Genomic DNA, 6,089 nt, shown 5'->3' with positions numbered 1-6,089 from the left:
TAGTGGTCTAGAATGGTTGACAGCTACGATGGAAGCAGTACTACAAGCGGGAAAAAATTTGGACTTCACAAAACACTTGCGCGAACGCAGCAGAACATTCATGGCTCAAAGATGCTCCAATAAGCATGCTAGGTTTTTAACTGTCACTGAATATGTGGAGAAGGCCGGCGAATTGTTGTAGCCATTCCTGAAGGGTATGAAGGTCTAGGTTGGGAGAAATTTGCTATGGAATTACGTAGAGCTGCGGATATGCTTTTCGCTAATGGGTAAAAGGAAAACCAAAAGAAGAATGAGAATATCAACTTGGAGGTGAATCATAAAGACAATAGTACATCCACGGTGGCGAGACGATCATATGTGGCAGCTTTGAAGACCGCTCTTGATTATGGGGTTCATAGTGAGGGGAATGATGTAAGTGGTTTGCAGATCACGCCTCAGAACCAGCTTGTCGCGATGCATAATTCTTTAAAGGAGATGGAAACCCAACTTGTCAAATTAAAGGCAGTGATAGCTATTTTGTCTACAAAAATAGACTTGCTTTCAACTATAGGCAACATGGTTGTAAAGAACAAGACTAAGATAGGCTCGAATCCTTTAAACTCAGATAAATGAAAATGAAAAATCAGATTCGGTCCTGTTCCTATAACTAGATCTAGAAGAGTATGGCGGGTCAAAAGGAAGTCTGGGTTATTTGAAGTGGGTTCTACGTCGAGTATCAACGTAGAGACATCTGTAATATAATGCCATTCGGCTCAAGTGACTTCTGTACTCAAAGAAACTATGGCTCTCTCGTCGGAGTTAAAAGACATTGGTGTCATACCGTTGGTGAAGGGACCCGCTGACATTACACATAAAGGGTCACCAGAGGTGAAGGGACTTGATGTCATACCATTGGAGATAACCAATGGAGTTTCTAAGGAGGTATGGGATTTGAATATGGATTTGGCGTTGGTGCCTTGCCTAGAGTCGGGAGTGCAGCTGGATACTGTGCCTGGGGATATTGTGGCTCCCTTGGTCTCTCTTCCTCCAATAGCAGATTGGATTCTGCCTAAAGTTAATGAGATTCAGCAGTTCGTGGGAATTTCACATAGAGGATATGAAAACCAATTTAAAGAATTAATTACTGCAATCGAGGCAAGCCACTCGCTTGAAACCAAATCAAGTTTCAAGAAAAGCAGGGAGTTACAATATCTCTTTTCGACAATCAACTACGACGCTAAGAGTGGTAGCTCAACTAAAGGAAAGTCTAAAGGGAGGGCATTGTGAAGATGAGAAACAAGGGGTTCGAGTGGGGTTTTTGGGAAGAGTTTTAATTCTAAGGGAAACAAGGGGTTGGGGTCAAGTTTGGTGTACTTTTGGTTGTTTTTCGCGGGCTTTTTGGGTTATTAGGGGTTTTCTATTATGGGCAAGGTGTTCTTTTGTATACATTAGTATACTTGATTACTCATTTTGATATATATGTATATATATATATAATATTTTTACTTACCAAAAAAAAAAGTATATGGTATACTATTTACGACTTTTACAATTTCATTGCACCATGTTTGCAACTTGCTAGTACTTCATTAACCCAATGCTTAAGAAGTTTTTTTTTTTTTTTTTTTTTTTTTTTTGTATAACTCTGAATGCCTAAGAAATTAAAACCTTGTTTGTATTCAGCACCTTGAAATTTTTGCATCAAATACATCTATTATGTTGTATTGACATTAAGTGCTTGTGAGGATCTTGGAATTGGGATGTACAATAGGCCACAAGGCGAGTGAGATTTGCTACGAGTAATTTTCCACGAAAGAAAAAATAACCATGCTAAAAACTAGTCTTCCAATCTCACCATAATAGTGGCCGATTCTGCTAAAATTGTCCATGAATCATCCTAAAATATATAGTCCCCTACTCTATATATATTTCTTTGTTATTTCTTTGTTCTGTTGATGAACCAACTAAACCCATATATCTTTACTCGCAACAACCATGTATGGTTGGGCAAATTTAGAGAAATCCTGCTATGTCCTCAGTGTAAAGGACTTGCACTCCATATCCATACTAGCTTGCAAATATAATTTTTCAAATACTACAAGATTCTACAAGTATGGCCAATGATGATAAAAAACAATATAGCAAGTGGAAGTGCATACATAATAGTGTATTAACTTGAACATGAAAACTATATTTAACACTTACCATACGTAATAGATTAATTCAAGTGCATTTCCAGTTCTCCATCACCATAAAACAACTACAATATATAACAGCAAGAGGACATGCAAGTTTTTTATTTTAAAGGTCTACGGCCCAAATGAAAGTAACTAAGCATCGGACCATGTAATGTCTAGCCCACCCCAATCATCACAAGGCACACCCAAAGCATCCCACACAGCCCTAGAGGCATCAACAATGTTGTTAAGACATGGAGGCTAATAATCATGGTCTGCATCACACCTTATAGTCAAATCACACTCATCTACCACCATGGCTACCACACTCTGCCCATTGGCTCTAATGGTGATGTCACTAAAATAAAATCGAGTATTTGCGACAACAATAACTATTTGCAATGAAAACATATTCATTTTAGTAGAAAATAGTCATTTTCACAAGGAATAACTGGCCATAATTAATCAGCTTTCTTGTAGTGTGCTGTTAAGACATCTCCTCTTTTGGTTGAACCACCAAGTCGATAGCACCACCACCGGTTTATCATTAGAGTGGAACTGATCATCACATTCTGATGGGCCACAACCATCTCCTCCCTCCTCAAAGTTGTTAAGGGTGAGAAGGGCTTTTTTGTGGCGAACTATTAGTGGTGAGCACTCATAAGTGGTGTATATTTTACCTTCAACACAACATTCTGAGTCATTCTCAGTATTGCATTGCCCAAGAGGGGGTTTCTTTCCCCTTATGTTGCCACTTGGATTGCATTTCTTAGCTTTTACGCCCCAATAGTTTGTTAATAGGAGAATGGAAAAAGGAGACAGGATGCTTTTGAGCACAAGCTCTTCATTCTCACACTTTGTTTCTTGTGTTGAATGTTCATGCATAGACGAATTATGCGTAGGTACATATATAGATATCTAGAGAGAGAGAAACATAATTTTCTGCACAGGTACTACAGCCCTTCCAGAGTTTTTGGTGTCATGGTTTTTAGGGCTTGAGTTGATTTTAAGTGAGGCTGGTTCATGCTGATGCTTGATGTAGGTTCAGGTTATGAGTTTTTTTTTATAGAGGGAAACGTGTTCTTCTTGTATTTTGGCAAGGTTATTGGCTGAGGTGAGATTGATTGGGTTGAACATATGCACCGGTAATCCAAATTCATCTCTTAGGCCACTTAGGAAACAGGTTAATTTGTATTGTTCCTATAAACCTCAAAGTCTATTAGAAAAGTCTTCAAAGTGAGCCTTGTATTCTTCCACAGTTAATTATTCCATGGGGTTATCATAACTACTGGGCCCAAACCTAATCAACAATTCTCTCACAAACCCTTCCCAATCATAAACCAAACCAGATTCATCCAAGTCCTGAAACCATACTAGGCCCTTGCCCTACATATGGAAAGAAACAAGAACGCTATTGTGGTAAATTATTATGGAACTTGAAGAATTGATTGACCTTATACAGCCAACCATGGAGTTCTTCACCATGAAAAGTAAGGAAATCTAGTTGCACGGCTCTAGGAAGTATTTCCCTTGTGTGAGGAGTCACTTGATCTTGTTGATATGCCTTTTCATGACTGATGGATCCACCTGACCCTTGCTTTTTATTTTTGTGCAGATCCGTTGCAACGGTGGATAACTGCTTCATCATGCCCTCCATTTGTTTCCTCATTGCTTGTAGCTCCACAACTGTACAAAACTGGGATTCCGATTGTTTAATGTGAGCCTCTGTGGTCTTCTTGAAGGATTGAAATCCTTCTTGAAGATCCCTCAATCTTATGCCATCAGCCATGGAAGCAGGGGAGGAATGGGGTCTCTAGTACCAATTTGTTACACTTAAGTCGATGGATTGTATAATAGCAACAAAAATTCTGAGAAAATGATAGAAGAATAGTGATATTGTATTGAAATTGATAGTGAAATGCTCTCTTCGAGGGGAGCTCCTCCAAAAGCCTGACAACACAACAATAGTCTAGAAAAAAAATAACTATCTGCTTACAGGGAATATAAAGCAAAGATCGTAAAGTACTTAACTACCCTTATCACTAAGGCCTACAGCCCATATTGTAAATGTAACTGCAAATAAACATAAGCAACTAAGAGGCCCGAGCATGACTCTTGGCCCTTGGACCATCGCATCTCTTCATTGGCCCAACTCCTTGATTGTCTTCCAGCCCATCTGGCTCGAGCTCCATACTCAGCTTCTAGGATATTCTCCAACAGCACTCCTCCACATCCCCGAACACAGCCGCACCATAACTCCTCTCCCTTCACTTCCAATTTTCCTTCATTGGCGTGTAACGGAGTAAGATTGCTCTATAAATTTGCTAGGGGTTGAAAACTTGAGATTTTGGATTTGAAAACTATTACTGGGCCTGCATCTCAAGACTGATTGACTACCACGAGATTCAAAAAGATTAACAGTTACTCTTTAAGAATAAATTACGGCCATGCGATAAGATGAGATGAAATATGCTTGCGTTAAAATACAAAAGTAGGGCTTTGTATACGCGTATACAAAAAAAAAAAGTAATAGTTTTATAATATGATTTTTGATATTTTAATTCATTGAATCGAGTTTTGTTCCTTTCCTAGATAGTGTTATGATGCTTAACTTCCATTTTATATAAGATATACCAAACCTGAGTGGAGATTTGTTGTGATTTATGAATTTATGTTCATGATTACTATGAATACAAATGTGTGTTTATTTTGTTAGTTTTTTTTTGCTTTTATGTGTTACTTCCCTCATGTTATATTGTTTATTATGTTTGTAGTTTAATTTCAACACATTTGCAAGTTCATGAACCGAATGTCTAAGGAACTAAAACTCTGTTTGCATATCTTGGCCCACCATGACAGAAGTAGGCCTTTTCTGTCCGAAAGGAACAGACAGCTCGCTAAGAAATTTGCGACACACAACATGGGGACGATTCAGTAACACTAGAAATTAGTCAATATCCACCCAAGTGAGAAGAAAATCAAACCAAACAGCATTAGGATTTTGATCAATTCATAAATATATGAGTTCTAAGCATGCTTGTTCCTGGTTGGAAAGAGTTACACCCATTTCACGTTCCTCGGGGACGAATCCCCCACATGGCATGAACTAGAAATTCCTGCCAGAAACTCCCAACCTAAACCATAAAAGAAGAAAAATATCTTATGCCAATCTTTGGCAAGGCAGAAGCGAGACTCCAAACATGCCACTCTATATCCAGTCGAGGAACGAAAGCTACACTAGTTCCCATCGTAACGTCTAACATTGGGGGTATAAACGAACTCCCGGGTAGTGAGGTCTGGATATTCCTCATCGGTGGGCTCCAAGCTTGGTGCCAAACCACGTAGCATGATAACAGGATCCGCTAGGCATTAGGAAGGAGTTGTGAATGGGTCAAACCCAAGAAATCCAAAACATCGCGAACAGGGTAGCAAAAGGATAGTCGTAGCCCCCACAGGAACATGCTTGTGTACAGAGTGACCCGTTCCACAAAACCATCCTAGTCGACAACCCCACGATGGGTACCAAGTAGGTCCATGACTACAGAATTTGGGACCCCATATCGGTTCCTCGCCAAATCGAGACCTAGGAGGTCAGACCATCGGTGTTCCGCAAAACCATTTGAACGATGCAGACTGGCACCCTCAAATTTGTTGGGAGAACCTTGAGGGCATGAAAAATGTATGCCATAGGAGCCAAAGCGAGAGCCATTATAGGGAGCCATTAGCGATGGAAAGAGCAAAGACCAAAAGGGAAGACTGAAAGATAGAAGATTAGGGGAGTGCAACGACAAGAAACTATTAGCGTTTGAAAGTGAGTGCAACAAGGAAATAACAGGTGTCACTGACACAGGAATGGAACGAGCAATTCTGTGACCCGCATTGCACGAAAGGAAGTGGAAGGTAAGCTACACAGCAACCCCAGACGTGGGAATA

The 6,089-nt window shown here is 39.7% G+C and overlaps 1 pseudogene; it reads right to left on the bottom strand.

Annotated features, from left to right (window-relative positions):
* Positions 1-2,309: 2,309 nt before the first annotated feature.
* LOC121242998 lies at positions 2,310-3,004 on the bottom strand (annotated as a pseudogene).
* Between the last annotated feature and the right edge of the window lie 3,085 nt (positions 3,005-6,089).

Source organism: Juglans microcarpa x Juglans regia, chromosome 1D (genome assembly GCF_004785595.1).
Source record: "Juglans microcarpa x Juglans regia isolate MS1-56 chromosome 1D, Jm3101_v1.0, whole genome shotgun sequence".
NCBI classification, from domain to species: Eukaryota; Viridiplantae; Streptophyta; class Magnoliopsida; order Fagales; family Juglandaceae; genus Juglans; species Juglans microcarpa x Juglans regia.
This window is presented reverse-complemented; position numbering and strand designations above follow the sequence as displayed.